The sequence below is a fragment of the Tamandua tetradactyla genome, chromosome 11, assembly GCF_023851605.1.
Source record: "Tamandua tetradactyla isolate mTamTet1 chromosome 11, mTamTet1.pri, whole genome shotgun sequence".
In the NCBI taxonomy this organism is placed as follows: Eukaryota; Metazoa; Chordata; class Mammalia; order Pilosa; family Myrmecophagidae; genus Tamandua; species Tamandua tetradactyla.
The window spans coordinates 46,110,904-46,137,523 of NC_135337.1; the positions used below are offsets into that span (position 1 = coordinate 46,110,904).

The following is a 26,620-nucleotide window of genomic DNA, read 5'->3' on the forward strand; positions in this document are numbered from 1 at the left end:
TTCAAAATTCTGAGAGAAAAATAATATAAACAAAAACTTCTATATCCAGAAAAATTAACCTTCAGAAATGGGGGGATTGTGACACTCCCAGATAAACACAAATTGGGAGAATGTTTTTCTATCAGATATGCCTAAATAAATGATAAATGGAGTAATTCAGGCTGAAATGAAAAGATAATAGAGAGTATCTGAAATCCACGTGAAGAAATAAAGAACAATATATAGAGACATCTATAAAAGATAGTGTAAGTGTACTTTTATTTGTATTGCTTCCCTTCTATCTGATTTAGCAAAAAAATGCATAAGGCAATGAATATAAAACTGTGGTTATGGTCTCATAATATATAACTTGTAATTTGTGTAATAAATTCCACAAACAAAAGGGAAGAGAATGAAGCAATGATGGAGAAAACTTTTTGTTTCTATTAAAATTAAATCATACTTAATCAAAATTGGATTTTTAAAAAATTATGGCATTAACTGAAATCCTCAGAGTAACTAAGAAAATGCTTCCATTTTATTCATATATATATAAAATGAAACAACAGATGAATCAAAATGTTACAATGTAAAATATATATTTAACATAAAATGATACAAAAGAGAAATATAAGAAAAATGCATAGATATGTATAAAACAAATACTGAAATGGAAGATACAAATCCAACCTTGTCAATGATGACAATAAACATGAATGGATTAATCATTCCAAACAAAAGAGAGATTATAAGAATGAGTTAATTAATTTAAAATACTCTATTATTTTTACTACAGATGAACTTCAGATTCAAAGACACAATAGAGTGAATGCAAAAGGATGGAAAAGATACCTTTTTGCAGCAGTGGCTCAGTGGCAGAGTTCTTGCTTGCCATGCCAGAGATCTGGGTTCAATTACCCATGCCTGCCCATGTTTAAAAAAAAAAAAAAATGATGGAAAAGATACCATACAAATAGTAACAAAAAAGACTGCTTATACTAATATCAGGAAAATGGACTTAAAAAACAATTGTTACAAGAGGCGATAAAGGATTATTTATAGTTTTAAAAGGATCAATCTTTTGGAAACACATAACAATTATAAGCACACATGTGCCTAAAATTAAAAAGGCTCCAAAACATATGAAGCAAAAACTGAAAGAGTCGGTGAGAGAAATAGATAATTCAAAAATAATAGTTAGGGACTTCAATAGTTCATTTTCAAAAACTAGGTAGAAGATAAAGTCCAAAGACTTGAAAAATGCAATAACCAAGTAGACCTAACAGGGATCTATAGAAATCTCCACTTAAAACAGTAGAATAAACGTTCTTCTCAAATGTAAGTAAAATAGTCTCCAAGGCAGGCCACGGTTAAGGGCTTAACACATGCCTCAATAAATATTAAAAAATTGATATCATGCAAGGAATATTTTCTAACCACAATGAAATGAAATTAGAAATAAATTGTTATTTGGGAAATTCATAGATATGTAGAATTAAAACAACGTTCTCCTTAGTTTCCTAAGGCTGCTATAATACACTGCAGGGGCTTAAAAATACAGAAATTTATTGTCTTCTATTTCTGCAAGCTTGAAATCCAAAATCAAGGTGTCAGCAGACCCATACTCCCTCTTAGTTCTCGAAGGACTCACACCTCTCTCCAGGTTCTGGATAGCCTGGGCAATCCTTAACATTGCTTGGCTGTGGCAGCATAACCCTGATTTCTGTCTCCGCCTTCACATGGCCATCATATTTCTTTCTGTCTGAATGTGTCCAAATTTCCCTCTCCTTATAAGAACACCAACCATATCAGAAAAGGGCCTATCTTAATCTAGTTGGGCCTTATATTAACTTATCTTATGTTTAAAAACCCTATTTCTAAATAGAGCATTCACAAGACTCGAGTTTAAGACTTGACATGACTGAAACCAGACAAAGACATCATACACACAAAAAAATCAATATCAGTTATGAATATCGACCAAGAAACATTACAAAAGGTATAAACCGGGTGCGTGGTGGTTCAGTGGTAGAATGCTCACCTTTCATGTGGGAAGCCTGGGTTTGATTCCAGGACCATGCGCCACCAAAAAATAAATAAATGAATAGTACAAATCAAGTCCCGCAACAAATAAGAAGGAATATGTATACATATATATATGTCATAACCAAGTTGGATCAATCACGGCAATGCAATGTTGGTTTACCATCTGAAAAGAAATCAATGCAATACTCATTATCATTCAAATAAAGTACAAAACCCACATATTCATTCCAACTGATGCAGAAAACATAGTTGGCAAAATCAAACACCTATCCTGAAAAATTGCTTAATTTTTAACAGACTGAGAAAGTAAGGAACTTTCTCAGTCTGTTAAAGGGCATCTAGGAAAAACCTGCAGCACACATCACACATCAATAACAAGAAAATGATACCTAGTTATCACCTCTCCTATTCAACACCATATTGGAGGTTCTTGATGGGAAATTATAAAATCACACGAGAAAAAGAAATAGTAGTCATTGAGACTGAAAAGGAGGCTGTATCTGTTTTCAGATAACTAGATCATGGATTGAAAGACTAAATATTGTTAAGATGTCAATACTAACCGAAATGATTGATAGATTCAGTGCAATCCCGATCAAAATTCCAATGGCCTTCTTTACAGAAATGGAAATACAATCATCAAATTTATGTGGATGTATAAAAATACCTGAATAGTTAAAGCCATCTTGATGAAGAGGATTGAAGTTGGAGGATTCACACTTCTCAATTTTTAAACATATTGTAAAGCTACAGTAATCAAAAGAGTATGGTACTGGCACAATGACAGATATTTACATTAATGTTATCAAACTGAGAGCTCAAAAATCATCATTTATGGCCAATTGATTTTTGACAAGGAAGTAAAGACTACTCAACTGGGGAAGAACAAGAACAGTCTCTTCAACAAATGGTACTGGGAAAACTGGATGTCTATTTGCAAAAAAAAAAAAAAAAAATGAGGACTTTACTTTATACCTAATACAAAAATCACCTCAAAATTTATCAAAGACCTAAGTATAAGAACCAGAACTATCAAACTTCTGAAAGAAAATATAGGGAAGCATCTTTAAGACCTTGTGTTATGCAATGGTTTCAAAGCATAAGCCACAAAACAAAAAATAGATAAATGAGACTACATCAAAATTGAAAACATTTATGCCTCAATAGGCTTTATCATTAAAGCAAAATGATAACCTACACAATGTGAGAAAATATTGGAAAACCAAACATCAATAAAGGTATAATATCCAGAATATATAAAGAAAGTTTTCAACTTAACAACAACAAAACAAACAACTCAAGTTAAAAATGGGCAAAAGTCTTCAATAGCCATCTCTCCAAATAAGATATACAAATGGCCAGGAACCACATGAAAAAAGATGCTCAGCCTCATTAGCCATCAGGCAAATGAAAGTCAAAACCACAATAAAATAAAATTTCCCACCAATTTTAATGGATACCACTTAAGAAAACACAGATATTAGCACGTGTTGAAGAGGATGTGGAGAAAGAGGAACACTCATTCGTTGATGGTGGCAATTTTAAATGATGCACCTGCTCTGGAAGACAGTTTGTTGGTTTCTCAGGAAGTGTAGAATTACTATTTGACCCTGCATTCCCACTACTAAGTATATACTGAAAGAAATGAAAGCAGGGACTTCAAAGATATTTTCACATCACTGTTCCTGAAAGCATTGTTCACAATTGCCAAAAGATGGGAGCAACCCAAGTGTCCATCACTGATGAATGGATAAATAAAATGTGTTATATATATATTTATATACAATGGACTATCATTCAGCCTTAAAAAGGAATGGAGTCGGGCGGGCCGCGGTGGCTCAGCGGGCAAAGTGCTTGCCTGCTATGCCGGAGGACCTCGGTTCGATTCCCGGCCCCAGCCCATGTAACAAAAACGGAGAAACAGAATACAATAAAACAAGAAAATGTTTAAAGATGTTTCCCTTTCTTCCTTCCTTCCTTCCTTCTATCCTTCCTTCCTTCTCTCTGTCTTTCCTTTAAAAAAAAAAAAAAAAAAAAAAAAAAAAAAAAAAAAAAAAAAGGAATGGAGTCCTGATATATGTAACAACAAGGTAGGACTTTGAAGGCAACACTTTGAGTGAAGTAAGTCACACAGAAAGGACAAATATTGTATACTCCCACTTTTTAAAAATAATTAGTATAAGCAGACTCATAGAGTCACAATCTAGAATATAGGTTATGGGGATGGGGGATGGGTAAAGAAAAGTTAAGGCTTAAAATGTACAAGGTTCCTATTTGGAATGATGGAAATGTTTTGGAAATGGATAACGGCATTAGTAGCACAATGTTGTATACCTAATTAAAAACATTGAAATATATATCTGAATGTGATTAAAAGGGGAAATGTTAGATTATATATATGTAAGAGAATAAAAGTCTTTTAAAAATCCACGGAACTAAAAAGAAGAAAAAAATCATGGAACTACACTACACAAACAGTGAACCCTAAATTAAATCATGCATGGTAGTTAATAGTGCAGTAATTAAAATGTGCTATTGACAATTATAACAAATTTTCCACACCATTGTAAGATGTTTATAATAGGGTGGTATATGGAAATCTTGTATTTTGTGCATTATTGTTCTGTAAACACACATCTCCTCCAATAAAGAAAAAAAATAAAATTCTTAGGAAAAAAATAACCAAACAAGCATAAGGTTTTGCACACTAAAAACTGCAACACATTCTTGAAAGAAATTAAGGAATACCTCAATAAATAAAGTTCCACGTTGATGGATCAGAAGCCTTAATATTATTCAAATGGCAGTCCTCCCCAATTTGATCTACAATTTCTCATGATACCTCCAAAATGCCACTACCTTCCCCCCCTACTCCCCACAGGAATTGACAAACTGATTCTAAAATTTATATTGAAGTACAAGGGGACCAGAACGCACAAAGTGATCTTCAAGTAGTAGAATAAATTTTGGAGGGCTCACAATTCCCAATTTCAAATCTTACTTTAGAGCTGCAATAATCTGCATAGTACAGCATTGGCATTAGGATAAACATATAGATCTATGGAATATTATTCTGAGTCAAGAAATAAACCTTTCCCTTTTTGGTAATTGATTTTCAGCAAGAATTCCAAGACAGTTTAGTAAAGAGAGAACAAATTATGTGGGGACAACTGGATAGACATCCAAATAATAAAGTTGAGATTCTATCTATCTCATACAATATGTAAAAGTTAACACAAAATGAATCCTAGAACTAAATGTAAAAACTAAATCTAAAAATCTCTAGGAAAATAATGAGTAAATCTTTATAACCACGCGTGCCAGTTTGAAAATGTTATGTACCCCAGAAAAGCTATGTTTTAATCCTGATCCAATCTTGTGAGGGCAGCCATTTCTTTTAATCTTGATTCAATACTGTAGTTGGAAACTTTTGGTTAGATTATCTCCACGGAGATGTGACATGCCCAACTGTGGGTGCAACTTCTTGATTAGATGGAGATATGACTCCACCCATTCCAGGTTAAGTCTTGATTATTTTACTGGAATCTTTTAAAAGAGGAAACAGTTTGAAGAGAGAAATGACAAAGTTAACAGAAACTTCAAAGCAAAGCTGACACAGATGCTGACACTTGGAGAACAAAGACAAAGTAGTTTGGAGATTCTTGGAGCCCAGCCAATGTTGCCGTGATATGTCAAGCAAGCCAGAACCTAGAGAGAGCTGAGGGAAGCTAAGAGATGAAAGCCAGACCCAGAGAAGCAAAGTGAGGAACCCTCATGGAAACAGAGGCTGGAACCTAGGAGTTAATGCCAACTATGTGACTTCCCAGGTGACAGAGGTGTTCTAGACCCATCAACCTTCCTTGAATTAAGGTGTCTTTTCCTAGGTGCTTTAGTTTGGACTTTATTATAGGCTTAGAATTATAAACTTGAGCTTATTAAATTCCCTTTGTAAAAAGCTGTTCCAGTTCTCGTATATAGTATCTTGGCAGCCTGCAAACTAACATACCTTGGGTTATGCAATGGTTTGTTAGATAGGACAAAAGCATAGCAAGAAAGAAAACATAAGATACATTTGACTTTCACTCAAATTAAAAACTTTTGTGTTTCAGATGGGCCATGGTGGCTCAACAGGCAGAGACTTGGGTTTGATTGCTGGTACCTGCCCATGAAAAAAAAAAAACCTTTTGTGTTTCAAAAGACACTATCAAAAGTGAGAAGACAACCCACAGAATGGGAGCAAATATTTTCATGTCATATAGCTATGGCATTTTTATTCAGAATATATAAAATCTCTCACAACTCAACAATAAAAACATAAACCCAATAAACGAAATAACAAAGGCCTTAAAACTGACACTTCTAGAAAGACGAGACACAAATGACCAGCAAGCGCATGGAAGATTTCATTAGTCATTAGGGAAATGCAAATCAAAATCACAAAGAGATACTATTTCCTGCCCCCAGGATAACTACAATAATATTTTTAAAAAGACAGTAACGAGTGTTGGTGAGGATGTAGAGAAATGTCACCCTCATACATTGCTGGTGGGAATGTAAAGTAGTACAGTCACTTTAAAAGGCAGTTTAGCAGTTCCTCAACTATTAAATACAGGCTACCATATGACTGAACAATTCTACTCCTGGGTATAAAATTCCAAAAGAAATGAAAATACGTCCATGCAAAACTTGTACACAAATGTTTCTAGCAGCATTATTCATAATAGTCAGAAAGTGGGAACAAGCCAAATGACCATAAACTGATGCACGGTTATATAAAATATGGTATCTCCATACTATGGGTTATTATTTGACAATAAAAAGAACTGAGTACTGATGTGTAAAACAAAATGGTTAAACTTTGAAAAAAATATGTTAAGTGAGTGAAGCCAGTCACAAAAGACCACATACATTATGGTCTAATTTATATGAAATAGCTGTAATAGACAAACCCATAGAAATGTGAAAAAAGAGGAGTTGTTGCCAGAAGATTGGGGGAAGGAAGAATGAGGAGTGACTTCTAATGGAATAAGGATTTCTTTTTGTAGTGATGAATATATTCTAAAATTGTATAGTAATGATAGTTGTACAACTCTGTGAATATACTTAAAACCACCAAACTGCACCCTTTAAAAGGGTTAATTTTACTGTATGTGTATTATAGCTCAGAAAGCTGGTATTGAGACATAGAAACATATTTGACAAAATTCAACAGCTACATTTTTTAGTTTTATAAATCTCTCAGCAATTTAGGAACCTCCTTGATATGAAAAGGTAATTTTTTAAAAAATTACACTTAACACCATAATTATACATTTAATATTGAAATACTGAATGCTTTTCCTCTTAGATCGGGGTAATGTAATAATGTCCATTGTTACACTTCTAGTAAAAATACACTGGGGGGCGGGTGCAAGGGTAGTTCAGTGGAAGAATTCTGCCTGCCATGCAGGAGACCTGGGTGCAATTCCCAGCCCATGCACTTCCCAAAAATCAAACAAACAAAATTCAACAACTGGTGCTACAATAACAGGATACTCACATGGAAAAAAAATGAAGTGTGACTACCACCATACAGCATACAAAACAATAGTAATATTAATAATAATATACTGGAAATATTTTATCTGTATTTCAGATAACATCATATCATTTTATATATATATATATATTGAAATAAATCTACAATGAAACAAACAGAACCATAAAGCAAATTAGTAAGGCAATGTACCAACAAATTTATTTCCATACACTTGCAGCAGAAATTTAGAAAATGAAATTTTTTGAAATATCACAATAGCATCAAAATCATAAAATATTTAGAAATATATTTTTAAATGCAGGGCATACTTCCATGCTGAAAATTATAAAATGTTGTTGAGGAAAATCAAAGACCTACATAAACGGAGAATATGACATGCTGACAAATTGGAAGATGCAATATGATTAAGATGTTAATTCTCCCCAATTTAAATCCTAATTTTAATGCAATCCCAATCAACATCCAGGTCATATATCTTTGCAGAAATTGACAAGCTGATTCTAAAATTGATATGGAAAGGCAAACAACTTAGAATAGCCAAAACATCTTTTCAAAAGACAAGCATTAAAAAAAAAAAAAGCATATTGCAGGACAAACACTGCCTGATTTCACTATAAAGTTGCAATAGTAAGTGTGACATAGGCTTGTTTCGAATTAGTAAATATGGATTTTAAATTTGGATTTCGGTGGAGGTCAGATGTAACACAATGGGAAACTGAGACCATAAAGCATGAGAAAAATAGTTTGTTACAGATTCCAAAAAGAGACCTGCCATGAGGGGCCGGCAGGAAGCACAATCATTTGGGTGGCTCAGCCAGCCATGCGGGAGCAGACAAGCAGAGCGGGAGGGACTTTTGGGCTTGTGCCTTTATTTTAGTCCAGGGGTAGAGGTTAGTAGATTTCCCACAGGAGTCAAAGGTTGCTTAGTTTAAAGCAATATATTTTCAAATGGCTCATAGCCCAAAATGTATAAGAACTCTTACAAATAAGCAGTAAAGGCAAAGAAGCCAATTAGAGAAGATAGGCAAGAGATTTGAACAGATACTTCACAACAAATAGAAACAAATGATCAATAATCACACGAAAAAATTACCAATATCAGGGCAATGTGAATCATAAAATGCCACTTAACACCTACTAAAATAGCTAAAATTTAGAGACTCTCAATAAATTATGGCAAAGATGTAGCACAATTTGGACTTTTACATGTTGCTGACGTGAATGTGCGATGATACCACTACTTTAGAAAATAGGTTGTTTTTTACAAAGTTAATTATACACCTACCCTATAACCCAGCAATTCCACTCCACAATGAAAATAGAAGTTCCTCTTCTCCCACTCCCAAGAAAGATGTGAAACAGAATGTTTACATTAGCTTTATTCACAATAGCTCAAAACTGGAAAATTCCAAGAGAATGGATAAACACATTGTGGTGTATTCATACAGTGGAACACTAGTCATTAATAAAATGGAATGGACCATGTATGCATGTAATATCACAGTGTGGTACCACTAGGAAGTAAACACTAAGGATTCAGAACTGCAAAAATATACTGAAGAGTAACATCTGAAGAAAGAGACGAGAAAGTATGATTGCTCAGTAATCCCTGGTAAACTATGCTGTTCTGGCAAAGTCTCTGCCAGGCCAACAGTTTGCTCTGGAACAAAGATCGCTCACATGAGGAATCTCTCATTGGGTATATATGTGCAGGGTCTTGTACTACCATTTTGCTGAGTTATTGGCTTAGAGTCCTCTGAAGAACTGCAAGACTACCTTTGCCTTGAATTTGTCATTGATTGGAGACTGCCTTCAAAGAAAGTGTGAACATAGGCAAAAAGCAGAGGCAAATCCTAAAGGAGCTAATAACTACAGGCTGTCAACTAACCATAATTCTTGAAGCTGGCTAGAAACATCTTCCTTGAAGGGAAACCTTAGCACAAACATCAAGAATGAATCTCAAATGTATCATGTCCAGTGAAGGAAATCAGATGCAAAAGAGGATATACAGTATGATACCTTTCATATGAAGTTCAAAATAAAGCATACCAAGGTAGACAGAAATCAGAATAATGATTGCCTTTGGGAGAATGAAATTTGACTGGCACAGGACATGAGAAGACTTTTGGGGAAGACAGAAATTTCCCAAATCTTGATTACAGTACTGAATACACAAGTATACTTGTCAAAAGTCACCCAATTGTACACTTAATAGCTATAAGTTTTCATCTAAGGTTAAAAATCAGTATATTTAACTACTGCTCCTCCTTCTACTATAAATGTAAAAGCCAAAAACATCTGTAACTTAAAATAGCCATCAAAATTACCTGTAATTCTCTAGTCACTTAGAGTTGCTGAGCTAATAATTAACCTTTAAGATAACATGGTTTGAGCACAGGCAGCTGAATCTTTTCTTGCATATAATTGAGCATGATGCATGTGTGTGTGACTTCTAGGTGTAGACTCATATATAATTGTACATATATAGACATGCCTAGGTCTGCATTACACTAATCAATTATTCAGTTTAAATAAGTTCAAGTATATCTACAAAAAATAGTTTTGGGGTTGTCATAAACATACAGTGGGATGGTTGCACACGTATGTGCAGGCACTGAAATTAACGCTACACCTAAGTTATTTTTATTGAAGTAATACTTGCTGAGGGTTTACTGTTACTGAAGAACCCTAGCTGAATTTCTCCTCATTCTTCTGTTCTTTTCCCCAAGGAAAAGTACTCCTATCTATTTGTTTCTAAATTAGCCTTCAAATTTCTTAATAATGTGCATGTTTTGCTATTGATAGATGTAACACTTTATGTGCTATTTAATAACTTGTAAATATGGTAGATAAATACTTCGGCCTTTTAAGCCAGTATACCTATCTTGGATTTATTTTCCACCTACCTTTCTAATGTGGTCTTTAGATTAGTCATTTAGTGCTCACAATATTTAAGATATAAAAATATTACATTGCCAACGCAAGTGTCCCAAGATTATTTTCTTTTTATTATACAATTAATACTTTTTTTTTCCTGTGGCCAAAAGTTGCCTTATTTTCTTACTTACATACTTATTTCTGTAGCAATCAGTTCATCTTGCAACTTACAGAAGCCATTAAATATAATTTTCCATATATACAGATATTTTATATAACTTATCAATTCAATTTACTTTCAGAATTCTGACTTCGGAGACCTTCTACCTTCCTGACCCAATGTGAATTGGTTCTATTTTTGGTTGACCATTTATCCTGGAATCTCTCTCTTCCCAATCATTTTTTGCCTTTTTTTTTTTCTTCTTCTTTTGACTTCCTATTTCTTCAATCTCATATCTTGTTCTTTCTTGCCTAACTTTCTCAATTTGGTATGTTCCTGATAAAATGCATAATAATAGAACTTTTTTTTTTGAGAGGAAGGAGAGATTTCCATGTGACCGTGGATTTCCAGAATGCTGCAGACTCCAGGAGAATGCCAGCCTGTCAGTACTTTGTATTGAAATTCTAACCTCCAAAACCATGAGACAATACATTCCTGTGTATAAGCCAACTAGTATGTCATATTTGTCACAGTAGTCCTGGCAAACTGAGGACAGTTTGGGATATCAGAAATTGGGGTGTTGCTATTACAGATACCTAAAAATGTGCAAGCGGCTTTGGAATTGGGTGATGGGTTGAGCGTGGAAGAATTTTGAGATGCTTGATAGAAATAACCTAGCTTGCTTGAATAGGCCATTGGTACATATATGGAAAGTACAGGTAAGTTTGATGGAGGCTCAGAAATAAGTGAGTGCTATAGAGAAAATATCATTTTAGAGACTAAACATGTGGTCATGAAGAGAAAGTTAGCAAAAATATGGACATTCAAGGTGCTTCCAGTAAGGCCTCAAAATGAAATAATGAATCTGTTATTTCAAATTGGAGGAAAGGCAATCCTTGTTATAAAGTAGCAGATAACTTGGCCGAATTACATCCTAGGTTGGATTGAAACTGGAATTAGTAAGTGAGGCACTTGGATATTTAGCTGAGGAGATTTCCTAGCAAAATGTAGAAAGCAAAGCCTGGTTTCTTCCTGCTGCTTAAAATAAAATGAAAGAGGAAAGAGGCAAACTGAGGAGTAAACTGTTCAGCAGAAAAGAACCAGAATTTCATGATTTGGAAATTTCTCAGCCTATCTAAATGGTGTACTTTGAGACTAGGGCCAGAAGTGACCCTCCCTGAGTTTCCAGGAGATAAGTCCACAGAAAATAGTGCTTTGTAAAAGGGTATGGCTGAAGAGTTGTTTGCTAAGTCAGTTAGCCTATGACTTATGAATCTACTTAAAAATCTCAGAGTAAATCAGGAATAGAAATACAATTATTCAGGAAGGATCTGTGGAAGATCTTTTTCTGTGATGGCTTGTCCCCTTGAGCTGCATGCAAAATTGACAAGATTTTAGAGAATTTTGCATGAGCAGAAGTACTGCCAGCCTGAACTGAAAGGGACAGAGACAGGATAAAATGAAGGACAAATAACTTTAAGGGCAGGACTACAGTAGCAGAAGTGTGGGCAGAAGATATTTCTGCTGGCCAAGAGAAAGGAGGTTTGTTCCCAGCCTTTGGATAGGGCAGTCTTCTGCCTGGGCATTTGGAAAGGGTGGGGCAGGCCCACCCTGGTATTTGGAAGGGCGGGCCTTCCACAACAGCATTTAGGGAGCATATCATGCCGCCTCAGAGAGAGTGAGGTCTGTGTGCTGGACTTTGAGGAGAACATTGTCAGAGGGATTATGGCTGCTTCCCTAGTAATTAGAAAGGATGGGGCTGCACAGGCCTGGAGGACAAAGTCTGATGACTCTCATACTTTAGAATCTAATGGAGATTACCTTGCTGAGTTTCAGATTTGCTTGTGACAGGTGACCCCTGTCACAATGTGCTGGCTTGAAACTGATATGTACCCCAGAAAAGCCCTATTCTTTTATTTCAATCTGAGGGCAGACCTCTTGTTGGGTGGAACCTTTTGAATAGGTTGTTTCCATGGAGATGTGACCTCACCCATTCAAAGTGGGTCTTAATATGTTTACTCGAGTCCTTTAAGAGGGAGACATTTTGGAGAAAGCACAGATGCTTGAAGGCAGAAACTCCCCAGGAGATGCTTAACAAAGACCCACAGAAACTGAAAGAGCCAGAATCTGGAGAAAGCCACAGGAAGCTAAGACATGAAATCCAGAGTTTGTCCCAGAGAAGCTAAGAGAGGACCCAGAAAAGCTTAAACAGAGAAATGACCCAGAGTCACTAAGAGAAGACTAGCAGGACACAGAGAGAAAACCACTGGAATCAGAAGCTGAAAGTAGTGAACTAGAAGCAAGGACCAGCAGATGCCAGCCACATGCCTTCCCAGCAGACAGACGTGCTCCAGGTGCCAGCAGCATTTCCTTAGAGTCCAAGGATCATCCTGTTGATGTTTTAATGTTGACTTTTCATGGCCTTAGAACTGTAAATTTGTAACTTAATAAATCTCTTTCAAAAAGCCAACCCATTTCTGGTATATTGCATCCCAGCAGCTTTAGCAAACTGAAATAGAAAGGGTGGGGCCTATGTCCTGGACTTGGAGGAGAACATGGTCAGAGGAAACACGGTCGCTTCCCTAGTGATTGAAAAGGGTGGGGCTGCTGCAAGCCTGGAGGACAAAGACTGATGGCTCTCATACCTCAGAATCTAATGAAGAGTGCCCTGCTGAGTTTCAGATTTGCTCCTGACAGATGACCCTTTTTCTCCTTCCAATTTCTCCCTCTCCAATGGGAATGTCTATTCTATGCCCTTCCCATCAACAGATAAAGTTTTTTCTAGCTTTCACAGGTTCATCAGACAGAGGAGAGAAATTTGGCCCTAGGACAGACCCTTAATTAACAATACTAGTTAGCAGTAATGAAGCACTTCTTATGAGCCAGATTAGGAAATGAAAGATCCATTCAGTTACAACTCATTCTACAAATTAAAAAACTGAGAATTTAATTCAGTTCTCAATATTACATGGCAAATAAATTATTGAGTAAAATTTAAAGTTAAACTGGCTGGCTTCACCTACCTATTCTCTTACTTGACTACAATATATTGCTTCTGGTTGATGACCAGCTGGCATTCCAAACTAAATACAGGAAGACATTTAATTTAAATCACAGCTTGTTTCTGATAGGAACCAATATAGTATATATGCATTTTACACACATTTATATATATGAAATATATATGTATAAACATATACATATTTGAATATGTATATACTAGGGACGAAAATGAAATAACAGTTGATTTCCAGGCACAAATATACACTCACAAAATAATATTTTATGTGTTCTGCTTTCATTCAGTGGAAAAAGTGTTCACAGTAAAAATTAATATAAAGGTTTGAGAAGAAAGAAAGAAAAACCTAGAACTAGTGGTAGAAATGGAAGAAATATTTATAAATGTGAAAGCCAAAAACCTATTGTATATGTAAATGAGATGACTACAAAACATCAGTTATTTCTATCATTTGGTGATGAATAAAATAGGGGACCTCAAAAGTAGGCTAAAATTATTTCTACAGAAAAAATGAACATGTTTCCTGCTTCACCTGGCATTTGCTATTGAATTCATATAATGGAAAATGCTATCATAACTGAAATAGTAATAGACTGTATCAGTAACTGAAAGCAGCACAAATTGAGTGCAAACATGAACAGAAAGAGCCACCAATCCATTTACTCAATAAAGATCACAGCTTTCCAGCTCATGCCTGAATTACTGTTATTAATTGTACTAGCCATTTACAGCAGACAATATTATGTGGCTGATGATTGATAATCATTTTGGGTCTAATGTCAGGACTTCCATGAACCAGGAAGATTTGGACCACATGTGTGAGGACTCACAGATTGCTAGAATCCGTAATTCAATAGCTACTCAAATCAGTTTCTTTTTAAAACGAATTTATGGGGAGAAAGTAAGTGAAGCACAATTACCTAGATTTCATAGGTCATTTTTTAAATTCACATGAATTTATGACACATTAATCATGAACATAAAAGTGATTAGAAACAATTGTTCTATAGTAAAAATTGAGTGCACATAATGTGGTTATAGCACAAGCATCTGTCACTCATTCAGATACCATTCTGTAAACCATCTAGCTAACTCTATTTTGTTTTCTGATTCTATCAGGGTAGCTTGCGGCGTGACAGTGATTTGAGTGACAGGCATCCATGGCACAGGGTGATGCATACTTATGTTTGTTTATGGGAATCATCTCCCCTTGAAAAATGTAAATTTTTAAATTGTTTTTTATTGAAAAGAGGTATACAAGGAAGCAATGTTGTTGCTTTACACTCCTTTAAAAAATCAAAGTTATTATAGTCTCTGGCTTTCATAAAAATTTTACTAACTTTTTAAATTGACTTTTTGGTTTGGTAATGAAAAAGAGCATGAATAATTTAAAAGCTGCAGACATGTTTTCTTTAAAAAAAATGTATTAGAACTATAGAGTACAGTGGAAAAGACAATGTTCAGGAAAAAGCATAACCCTCACTACATTTAAAAGAGGTTAATGTCTTCACATCCACACACACAAAAACAACCATAATTATTTTTAAATTTTAAAGCTATATTGGCAGCCAGTTTATTATATGTCATACAGAATTGTGGTAAAATATCTGTTATTGAGAATGTTAGCAAGATAGGTTTGGAAGGGACTTTTGATGACATCTAGTTTGATCCTAGATGCAACATAGAAATTCCCTTAGCAGTATTTCTGTCAGGGGGTCCTGCAGTGATTGCTCAAATGCATCCCTTGGTAGGAAGTTTACAACTTCACAGGGCAACATTCTGTATTAGAAAATCTCCCTTTGTAGAAATATTGTCTCGTATTAAGCCAACATCTATCTTTTCTTCGCTTTCACACACAGGTCTCCATAGCTACAGAACACAACAAACTACCTTATGACAGAGACACTTATAATTTGTGTAATTGTCTATATTATTTAAAATTTTACTTTATTGTTGAAGTGTAGCACATTATTTCAATTGTTCATGTGAATATTGCAACTAAAAATGTCGAATATGACTCTTAAAAGCGATTTCAGAAAGCAATTGTGATGTCTTTATAACTGAAATTACTTTGATCAGAACCAATCAATTCCCGATTTTGACAAGAATGACCTAATCAAATGCAAATGGGGAAAATGCATGAGGATTTGAATACCTACACTTTCATTTTGGACCTGTTTGACTGTTATCTTTACTCCCTCACAATGTAGCAGATGTAATGGGTCATATATCAAACACTGTAAACAGCTTTCCACCACCAGAGCTACCGTGTAGGCGAAATGTGGTCCCTTGCCAATAAACTCATGCTCTCTCTTCAATAATACCAATCTGTAAATTGGCTTTTTGCATTATGTGCTTATTTGTCAAGAGTAGATTTGTGAGGCAAAGAGAGAGAATAGAAAAATGAGATAATAATGCATACAAACTCCAATTGACTTGAACCACCACTCTGTGCCAAAGAAGGGACAAAATATTCTCACTCTTTTTTGTTTGTTTTTTTCATCTAATAACCTCAAGGACAGCTTGTCCCTCCTGACTATATATTTAGACTTTGAATACCCCAGCATTCTCTGAGTCTAGATATTAATCAGAAAAACGTTCGAATGGATCACTTAAAATTTTACCTCAGAGAAGCTGGGAATTTGGAATTTAGCCCAACTGTGTCATTTTAATGTTGATAGAAATGGGAAGTATAGGTAAACCTCAGTTTTTCTGACTCAGAATTCTGATTGTATGAACAATGTAGGTGAAATAACCAGGGGTTCAAATACTCTACTGCCAGGTTATTTGAAGCTTTTTATAGACAAATTTTGGTTGTGTTAAGAAAATAAAAGTCAAATTCTGACATATTTCTCAACTAAACTGCTCTTTCCACTTTGAGTGGAGGAGATTGTAGGCAAGGTACAATATTTTCCCTACATTTCCCTCTGCCAAGCTTATATAATGAAATAGTAGGTATATTACATATTTCCAAGAGGACTTACTTTTTTTTCTTTAGCTTGCATTGTGTAGCAGAAAGAGGCTAATCCTCTCAAACTTTGTCATTTAACAGAATTGTTAAATTAAGTCACTCTTGAGGAGGGAGGATAAGCAAAGGAAAAACAGCTTAATAGAGGTAATATAGCATAAAAGCTTTTTTTTATAGGAACATAATGTAATATCAAACATGGAAACTATTTTGATGGACTCAAAGAAAAGAAAAATGACAGTACAAAGACAAGGGGAAAATGTATACAGGTTGCCAAGGACATAAGATATGTACAAAAGTGGTAGAGAACACCGAATTGAAAACTAATAAATTCACCATTGACGTAGGAGGCAAGAAGGATGAAAGATTTTTTTTAACATTTTTCTCACCATGTTGTTTAGTTTATAAAAACCTGGAATATAAGTCAATAGTTTTCCTTCATTTTGTTTTTGTTATGCAACCCAAGTATTGTAAAACCTTGAGATATATAAATCACACATCCTAAGTCAGAGATAGAAATATATTATATACATCTTTGCATATCAGAATGAAGATATGAGAAAAAGATGCTGATAATTTTTTTTTTTTTTTTTGCATTGGCAGGCACTGGGAATTGAACCTAGGCCTCAAGCATGGCAGGCAAGAATTCTGCCACTGAGCCACTGTCGCCCCAACCAATGCTGATAATTTTATTGCTTACAAAACAGTTTATTTTCTATAAAGAGCTACATCCTCATAAAAGTGAGGTAAATTGTTATTATGAAGTCATTCTAGCTACTTAAAGGCAAATGCTCCCTCTCTGTGCTAGATCTGTGTGACTTGAAATGACACAGAAAAGTCTGGCAAACTATAGGGTGACTAACTATTTCAGTTTGTAAGGGACTTAGCGGGTTAGCAGGATGCAGGACTTTCAGGGTTAAAACCAAGAGAGTTCCAGGCAATTTGGGAAATTAATAATCCTTTTAGATGCACAATTACCAAGAAATCTTTAACTATGACTGATATATCAATGGCAGATAAGAACTAAAAACACTATTATCCAACATCCGAGGAATTGAATTCTATCTTACTTTTCATATCTCATGGACGTAGCTATTAAAGTATTAAAACTGGAAGCTATCTTAGAGAAATTGTTTTGTTCTTCGAGTGGATGGTATTCCTGATAGCATTCAATGAAAGAAAAAATATTATCCTTCAATAATTATGGGGTTTTTTTGAAGGAAAATAAACACTACTTCCCTCTATGCAGATGGTTAACTAAGGGAATTCTAGAGCCAACTTTCTCATTATGATTCAGTTTGTTAGTTCAGAATCAAAATCTGCAATAAGGGGGTAGGGCATAAAAATAGAAGGAAAATAAAAGGAGTGCAAAGGTTGATTTCAGTGAGAGATGGCAGCTACAAAAACTGTGTGCAGTGGGCAGAGCACTAAGGATATTTTCCAACTGAAAGAAGAAAGTTTTTCAAAAGCAGCAGAAAGATGAAGAGAAAATGCAGAATGTATAAGTAAGAGTGCAAGGAAATTAATAACACCCACAAAGTTAGAAAACTCAGGTGAGCAGTATGCAAGAAAAGAGGCTGTTTATAATAATTTCTGGAAAGGGAGCAGAGGATTAATAAAAACAGAAGTCATTTGGCACTCATTCACTGTAAATAGAGGCCTGTAGTTCTGAAGCCCCTGAAAGAGATGAAATAAATAACAGAAGAGATTTTAAAACTAAAAAATGGCAGTGGACCAAGAAAACACATGTGCTTTATGGGAACTTGCAGGTTTTAGACAGTAGACAAATATTCTCTTCATAGGTGTTCTTAGCCAGTGCCATGGCCTTAAATATCATCTATATGATGATGACCTCCAAATTTATATCTTAGCACAGACCTCTCCTCTGAGCTCCATACTTGAATCAAAAAATGAATATTATTTTTTCAATAATATTGAAAAAATATTGCCTAGTGTCCATCTCCACGAGCTCAGTCTCCTACCACTTTCTGTCTTCTTTATATATATGCATACTGAGGACAAAAACAGAAAAGAGAAAGCCAAGGAATTGCAAATAGAGCATGTCCAAAATAAAACTTGAGTTCCATTCACCAGCTCTCTACAGGCTGCTTCTCTGTTATTTACTACTTCCTTTAATGGAACCAGCCATCAACTCGGTTGATAATATACCCAGGAGTCTTCCTTTCTGCATTACCCACCTCAGAAATCACCTTCAATTCATCATCGGGTCTCTTTGCTTGTATTTATAAAATATATCCAGAATATAACCTCTTCACACCATCTCCACTTCTATCCTCTTCTCTTCTGCTTTAGACATGTGATCTATTGCAATAGGCTTTACTTCAATCAAGACATCAGGAGGAAATAGATGACTCAAGCTGGGTAACTGAAGAGACTATATGCAAAGGTGTGAGGGTTTAGGAAAATCAACAGAAAATGGTATAGTGCTCCACCGGTAGTGACAGTGGGGAGATTTTATTACTCCAGGCTTGAGGGCAAGAGAAAAGAGAAAGCCACCCAGCCATTGGAATCTTTGGCTTCCATAGTAGGACAAAACCAGCCAATGGAAACCCGCAAGGGAGAAATAATTCCCCTAACTTACTCTCCTCTTTCCCTCTGATCTCCTACAAGAACTCTACATTGATTGAACTTAGCCAGAAGTCAGAGGGCAAGGGAGCCTCTTGATATAGACTTTGCTAGTCAGTCCCCCAACACACACAGCAGGTGGAGAATGGTGGACTCAGAGTGAAGAGAGGTGGTAAACCCTCTCAACTGGCTTCCTGATTCCTTCTTCCTTCACTGTTGTCAGCCTACAAGTTGCCTCCTTAGAGAAACTTTCTTTAAGGGCCCAATTGACTGTAGCTCTCCCGTGACCCACTATTCTCACTCATCTTACTATCCAGTATCATTATATTCCTTCATGATCATATTTGATTATCCAAAATAATCTTCTAGTTGGATTGACGGGTAGATGAATGGATGGATGGATGAACTAATGAAGGACATGTTGGCTATCTTCCTCCACAAGTATGACTCTAAACCTCACCAGGACAAGTGCTTTGTATGGTTTACTTATTACTGTATCTGCAGTATCTGAAACAATGACTTGCTTAACAAATATTGGTTGAATGTAATAATGAACGAATATGTAGATTATTTTGGATATTGGGGTTCACTGTAAGGAGATGTGGGAAATAAGTTAAAAGAAAATACTTAGGATTAGTCTTAGAATAAATGTAAGTCAGACTCACAGAGACATTTGCTCTGTTGTTTAGGATACAAAAGAAACTCTACCTGAGTATAGTAATTTTTAAAAATATCTTTGTAATCTGGTATGCTGATTTGAAAGTGTTATATACCCCAGAAAAGCCATGTCCTTTTATCATGATTCAATACTTGAGAGTGGAAACCTTTGATTAGATTATTTCCATGGGGATTGACACCCTCAATTGGGAGTGTGATCTTTTGGTTAGATAGAAATGTGACTTCACTGATTCAGGGTGGGTCTTGATTAGTCTAATGGAATATTTTAAAAGGGGAGACATTTTGGAGAAAGCTCAGAGCCAACAGAGATGCAGACATCTGAAGATGCTTGGTGCTGACAGAGAGAGCCTAGACAAGGATGTTTGGAGATGCAGATGCCAGCAGACATTGCCGTGTGCTTTCCTATGAGGTGCTAAGCAAGCCAGAACTCAGAGCTGTGTCCTGGAGGAGATGGTGAAGGCCCACAGATGCTCAGAGAGGAAAACCACTGGCATCTGAATCTGGAAGCAAGGGAACCTGGAACAAGGACCAGCAGATACCAGTCACATGCCTTCCCATGTGACAGACATCTGCCCTTCTCGAATCAAGGCATCTGTCTCTGGATATCTTAGTTTGTACATTTATGGCCTTATAAATGTAAATTTGTATCTTGATACATTCCCTTTTTAAAAGCTGTTCCATTTCTGGTATAGCACAGTCTGGCAGCTTTAACAAACTAATACATCTGGTCATCTTTCTGTTTGTTCAAAATCAAACATCCCTTGCTCTGCCATTTCATCTACTTTTTTATGTCTTAACTTTTTCGTTATCTCAGTTGATTTATTTGTTGATATATAATTTACATTTTATTTTATGCTTACTAGCTATATAAATCTAAGAATATGAATTATTAAATATATTGTTTTGTTTCTCAGACATTTTATATATATATTATTTATTTTTTCACTTTGGTAAACATAATTCCCCAGTTACATACATTACCAGACTTGAATCTCCAAGAAGAAAAGTGATTGACCCAAAGCTACAGAACCTGCATGTATTAAGCCTAACATTATACCTACTACAGTTTTTTCATTTTTTAAAACATACTAGAGCAAAGTTTTTTTAATAGGTTTTCTCAAACCAGCAGTAAATTACCATGCAATATATTTATTATATGAACTGCACTTATTAATATAATCGCAACAATATTGTTTCATCAACTTTAACAAAGGTTCTACACCAGTGTTTATAATAAGGAAAACTGCATATATGAGGGTGGGTTGGGGGTTATATGGGACTCTGCATTTTCTGCATGACATCTCTGTAAACTCATAAAAACGATGAAAGCAAATAAACATAAAAAAATTCTATTTGTTCAAAAACATGGATGATAAATTGTCTTCTTTGCAAACTTTAGAGTGAAGCAAATTTGAAAAGCCCATTGTTTTTCCCCCTTTCCCCTGCTTTAGCTTTCTCTCCTTGTGTATCTGATGTTCACAATGTCAGGTTGTCTCTCAGTAATTGCATCAATAGCCTGCTGTCTTTACTCTTCACTTAAAATATCAAGTTCAACAATGCCTTTATCAAAAGATATCTTTGCAGCTGAGCAGGCTTTCTATCAGGAGTTCAGAATCTCTAAATAGAACACAGAGATTATACAGGCCAAGACAAATATGACAGGATATGTGAACACTATACCCTTTTTCTGATTTCAGAACTTCTTGGTATACTTGCTGTGACTGATTCACAATTTCTTTTTTTCCATCACCAACAGCAACCTTAGTCAAGTAGTATGGTGTGATCTCCTTTCAATTTCAAATAGAAGACATTGTTCTCTGATGGTGAATCATCAGGGATCTAGGAACTTTTCTAAAAGAGAAAGAACATCAGGATAGATATCTCTTAGCTTGATCTCAGTTTTCTTTGCATATTCTTGAGCTACCTGCTGTTTTGTTTGTTTTTCAGCCTCTTATGTCTTTTTTTCAGTCCTTGAAATGACCCTCCCAGATGACCTCTGGATGCCTACAATATTTTTATAAGCAACTGAGAGAAGATCCCTTTACTCGTTGGGTAATTCAGCTCCTTGCTCAGTTATAGGCTACAGGCAGGCTGTCATTCCATATCTCTCAGCCTGCCTGGCCAAGTAGACCTTCTGGATAAGCCCATTTTTATCCATGACTGGATGTTTTGTGTCCAGGGTAAATAGTGGTGGACAGACAAGGGCTCAGCAGAGCAATCTCTGGGTAGTGGCAGCAATGAGGCTAAGACTGTCCCTGGAATTCCCTGCTAGCAAGTTCCATGCTTCTATTTTTCATTTGTGCAAAAGGTGTAAAAAAGTCAAGATGTTGCCTTAGGAGGAACTTTATTTTACTTCTTCCATGAGCCCCTTTTTAGTTATGAATTATCCAATAATTGTGAGTTGCTCCAAACACAGTTGCTCAAGAATCAATGAAAATTAAACCTGTGCCCAACAGAAAGTTTTAAAAATATACTGGAAAATATATCTTACTTCCTGAAGAAAGTAAAAATTGTAGAGTAAAGAATAAAAATAAAGCATATAAAAAACATCAAGAAAGCACATATGTTTGCAGATGCACTGTTCATGTTAATAATGCACCTGTTGTAATTTATAATTTATTAAAATTTTGTACCCAAAAGAATATGTTTTATTTTTCCTGTTTTTTAATTTTATATACATGTAATCATGCTGTCTCTGTTCTCCCATGACATACTTCTCAACCTGAATATCATATTTTTGAGATTTGTTAATGTTAACTAAATGAATTCAGTTACTAAAACATTAATTTTCACTGCCGTATAATATTCTATTTCATAATACATTAAAATATTTATCCAGTCTACTGTTGATGGGCATTTGGGTTATTTCACTTTGGGACTGTTAAAAGCAATCTGCTATAAACATTCCATACCCATTTCCTCATAAACATATGAAAGGGTTTCTCAGGTTATACACATTGGAGTGAAATATCTAGTCTAAGAATATGTACATGTTGAACTGCTCTAAGCAATGCCAAATTGTTTTTCAAATTAATATTCCCACTAATGGTTAATGAGTACGGTAGGAGAAATAATGGTCACCCACAATTGTCCAGGCTTTAATCCTCAGAAATTGAGAATATTTTGCTTTACTTGGGAATAAGGACTTTACAATGTGATATCCTGGATTATCCAGGTGGGCCCAAATAGCAAGGATCTCTGAAAGTGGAAGTGGAAAAGGGAAACAGATGAGTCTGTCAGTGTGATTTAATGTGGGAAAGACTTCACCCAGTTTTGTTGGCCTTGAAGATGGAGAAAGGAGCCACAAATCAAGGGATGTGGGTGGCCTCTAGAAGATGGAAGAAGAAAGGAAATAGATTCTCTCGGAGAGGCTCCAGAAGCCCTGCCAATGCCCAATGAGACCCATTTTGGTCTTCTCACCCATATAACTGGAAGATAATAAATTTGTGTTATTTTAAGCCACTAAGTTAGTAGTAATTTGTTACAGCATCCATGGAAAGCTAATACAGTTTCTGCTATTCTATATCCTCACCAATACTTAGGCTTGCCAGTCTTATCCAGTTTGCTGGGTATGAAATGGTACCTCATTGTGATTTTATTCTCCATTCCCTCGTTATTAATGAGGGTAAAGATATTGTTAGGTGTATATTTATCTTCTTATCACTTACCATCATCTAATGTGTTTTATATTTTAATTATTTTGTTTATATTCTTTCCCCGTTAGAATGTAAGACCCATAAAAGTAAATATTTTTAACTGTTTTGTTTGGCACTAGATGCCTGGTATATACTAGATGCTCAATAACTATTTATTGAATAAATTAAAGCATAAATTGGACCTGGTTCCCATGTTTGTGTGTTGAATTTTAATTGCGAGTTGCATGTTTTCCATGAGAAAAAGGATAAATATGTTTTCCCCTACTGAGGATTTGCATTTTCTCCTGCCAGGTGAGAGGAGGTATTACCAGCTTGAGATCATTTTAGCATAATTGCTCAGTCTCTTCAGATAAATTCTTGATATTTTAGACACTCTAAATTTAGCCTACCAAACTATGCAGTCCTTCTTGTTGATGCAACTTCTCAGGGTCATCTTTTATTTCAGGTGCTCAATACCGAGATTCAAGTAGCTCATTGTTTGGGCAGAATAGGGCAGGGTGGTTGTGGGCATTTTTTGTTCACCAGTATTCTGAGGATGAAAGTGCAGCTCTTTGGGATATTACATTTGCAGTGAGGTCTATCTAGTAGATACCCGACAAATCTTTTCTCCTGTTTCCTATTTCCCCTGAAGCCGTGAAAGCAAAAGTTTGAGTTCACTAAGTGTAATACATGCCCTCAAGGCTTAAACCAGCTTTAGTGCTCAACCTACTTTAATGAGTTCCAAGCTTCCTATAATTCTCATTTGTATAACTCTCACTTTCTTATAAGTTCATCAAATGCTTTTAAGGGAAGGCTTTTCCCTTTTTTGTGAGGAGCATATTGACAGAAACAGAAGTCTTCAGTCCCTAATTGATTGCATCAGAACAACTACCCAAGGGGAGATACGACTAGACTCTGAATGGGTCAATTACACATCTATCAATTAATGTTGATTGCAAAATATTTTAAATTGACTAAGTGTATTAAATCTTCTAGTTATATATAATTATGCTCTATCCCTTTAGAATCTACTAGACTTATGCTTAATGCGGCATCACTTCTGTGTCCCAGGAATGTGAACTCCTTCAGAGGATGGATCTTTTCTGCTAAGTTCTGTACCTCCAGTGCCTAGATCCGTGACTAGCACAAAGCATGTAGTACAAATAGTACCTGAATTGTGTGGATGAATGAATGCATAATCTACCTTTTGTTATTTTTTTCTATTAGAAGTTGATTCTGCCCCCTCACCACTTCCAGTGTGGCTGAAGTACAATTAAGGTTCTAAGAGTATCTGGCTCCATATTAACACTGACTTCAGAGGAGCTCATTTTGTTAATAAAGATGATAAACCAATTTGTATTCAAGTATACAGAATGTGTTATCTGACATTTCATTAGCAGAAAGCTCTGAAACCCATCATTTATTAAATTTTCCAATAATAATACTTTAACCATGAAGAGGTTATAAAGACTTTCGTAAGGAACACCACACTGTAGACCCTTCATGACCTTGTGAATTGTAAAAGGGAAGAAAGCTTTGCTCAGTATTTTAGGCAAGAAATCCTAATGTCTTACGGTTGATTAGTGTCATTGACAGGATCATAAATTGATTTTTTTACCTCCAGTCTTGTGTTCTTTCTTTCCTTCTTCAAAATTTATTTACTACAAATCTTAAAGGCAGTAACTTAGATCCCTGGTGAAACATAAATAACCATGAATGATTAATTATGCAGGTTTTGTTTCAGATTCATTATCGTTTAACAATAACAAGGCCTTATATTTTAAAAACCTTACAAATATATGGTTTTTTTTCCTAGAAAGAACATGGTCATCTTTAATACCTAAGGTTGCTTTATTTTGCTGTTTTTGTGAACAATGACAAATCCCATATCATTGTTTCATTCAATTGCATTATTTCCCACAAAAGACTTTAAGGAAATACAAAAAGGCAGTAAAACTAAGATAAATTGGTTTAACTATTGATGAGAATTTTTAATTATTAGTACAGGGACTCTGGTAACATGTTGGATATCAGATATTTTACTTCAAACTAATTTCTCATTGTGGCATTGTTAAGGAAGAGAGATCATTCAAGATTCCCTTTATAATAAAAGTAGTTTAGTCATTTTCAGTGAGGTAACAAATTTATTGTCTATTTCCACCTAAAAGTTTATATTCCAAAGGAAATAAAATGAGTGAAGAATTTGAAAGACTTCCAACTCACTAATTTAAAATAATTACAATTTTAATGCAGGTATTATTTTAAGTTTATTCACTTTAAATTTAATGTTTATAATACCCCAATTTGGTAAGTTTACAGAAAATGAGACATATTTTAAATATTTCTGAAGGCAATATAATTTAGAAAAGCAATATTAGAAAACAAGTTTTGTAATATTTATATCAAAAATTTTGGAGGCTTTAGACTCAGATATCTCATTCTTGGGAATTTATCTTAAAGAAAAGTACTATATAAAATATGTTGCAGGGTGGGCCACGGTGGCTCAGCAAGGAGACTTGGGTTTGATTCCTGGTGCCTGCCATGCAAAAAAAAAAAAAAAAAAAAAAAAAAAAAAAAAAAAAATATATATATATATATATATATATATATATATAGCAGCGTTATTACCCAGTAATATGAAAATATTTAAATAAAATATGGCACATTGACTCAGTAGAATACTTTACAACAAATGTAAATTATAATGGAATCTGTGTCAGTACAGCAAATGGTTAAATCAATAAAAATGAATGATAAAAACACTATCGGCGGGGGAGGGGTCAGGCCACGGTGGCTCAGCAGGCAGACTTCTCGCCTGCCATGCCTGAGACTCGGCTCCGATTCCGGTTCCTGCCCGTGTGAAAAAAAAAAGCAAAAACAAAAAAAACACTATGCAGATAGGAAGTAACCTCAGAGAAAGAATGCCTCAGGGTTCCTTCTCTGTGGTGCATGGTGCATGCTACTTGCTTCAAGGTTAGATTTCTGTGGCTCTAAGAGGCAGGGGACTTCTTTACTTCAGTAACAAGAAAAGTAAGAGGCTGGTACCTGGAAATCAAGCTGTGGTTTAAAGGACAGGTTATGTTAAAAAAAATTAATTGTAGGGAACTTCTGGAAAAGATGACAGAGTAGGAAG

General features: G+C 35.2%; 1 long non-coding RNA gene across 1 annotated transcript in view; it reads left to right on the forward strand.

Moving 5' to 3' along the window:
- The window catches only part of LOC143649504 (uncharacterized), a 78,997-nt gene extending 54,176 nt beyond the window's left edge, over window positions 1-24,821 (forward strand). The window contains exon 6 of the long non-coding RNA XR_013159065.1: window positions 24,513-24,821. This is a non-coding gene — a long non-coding RNA (uncharacterized LOC143649504). The remainder of the gene's footprint in view (window positions 1-24,512) is intronic.
- The last annotated feature ends 1,799 nt before the right edge of the window (window positions 24,822-26,620 follow it).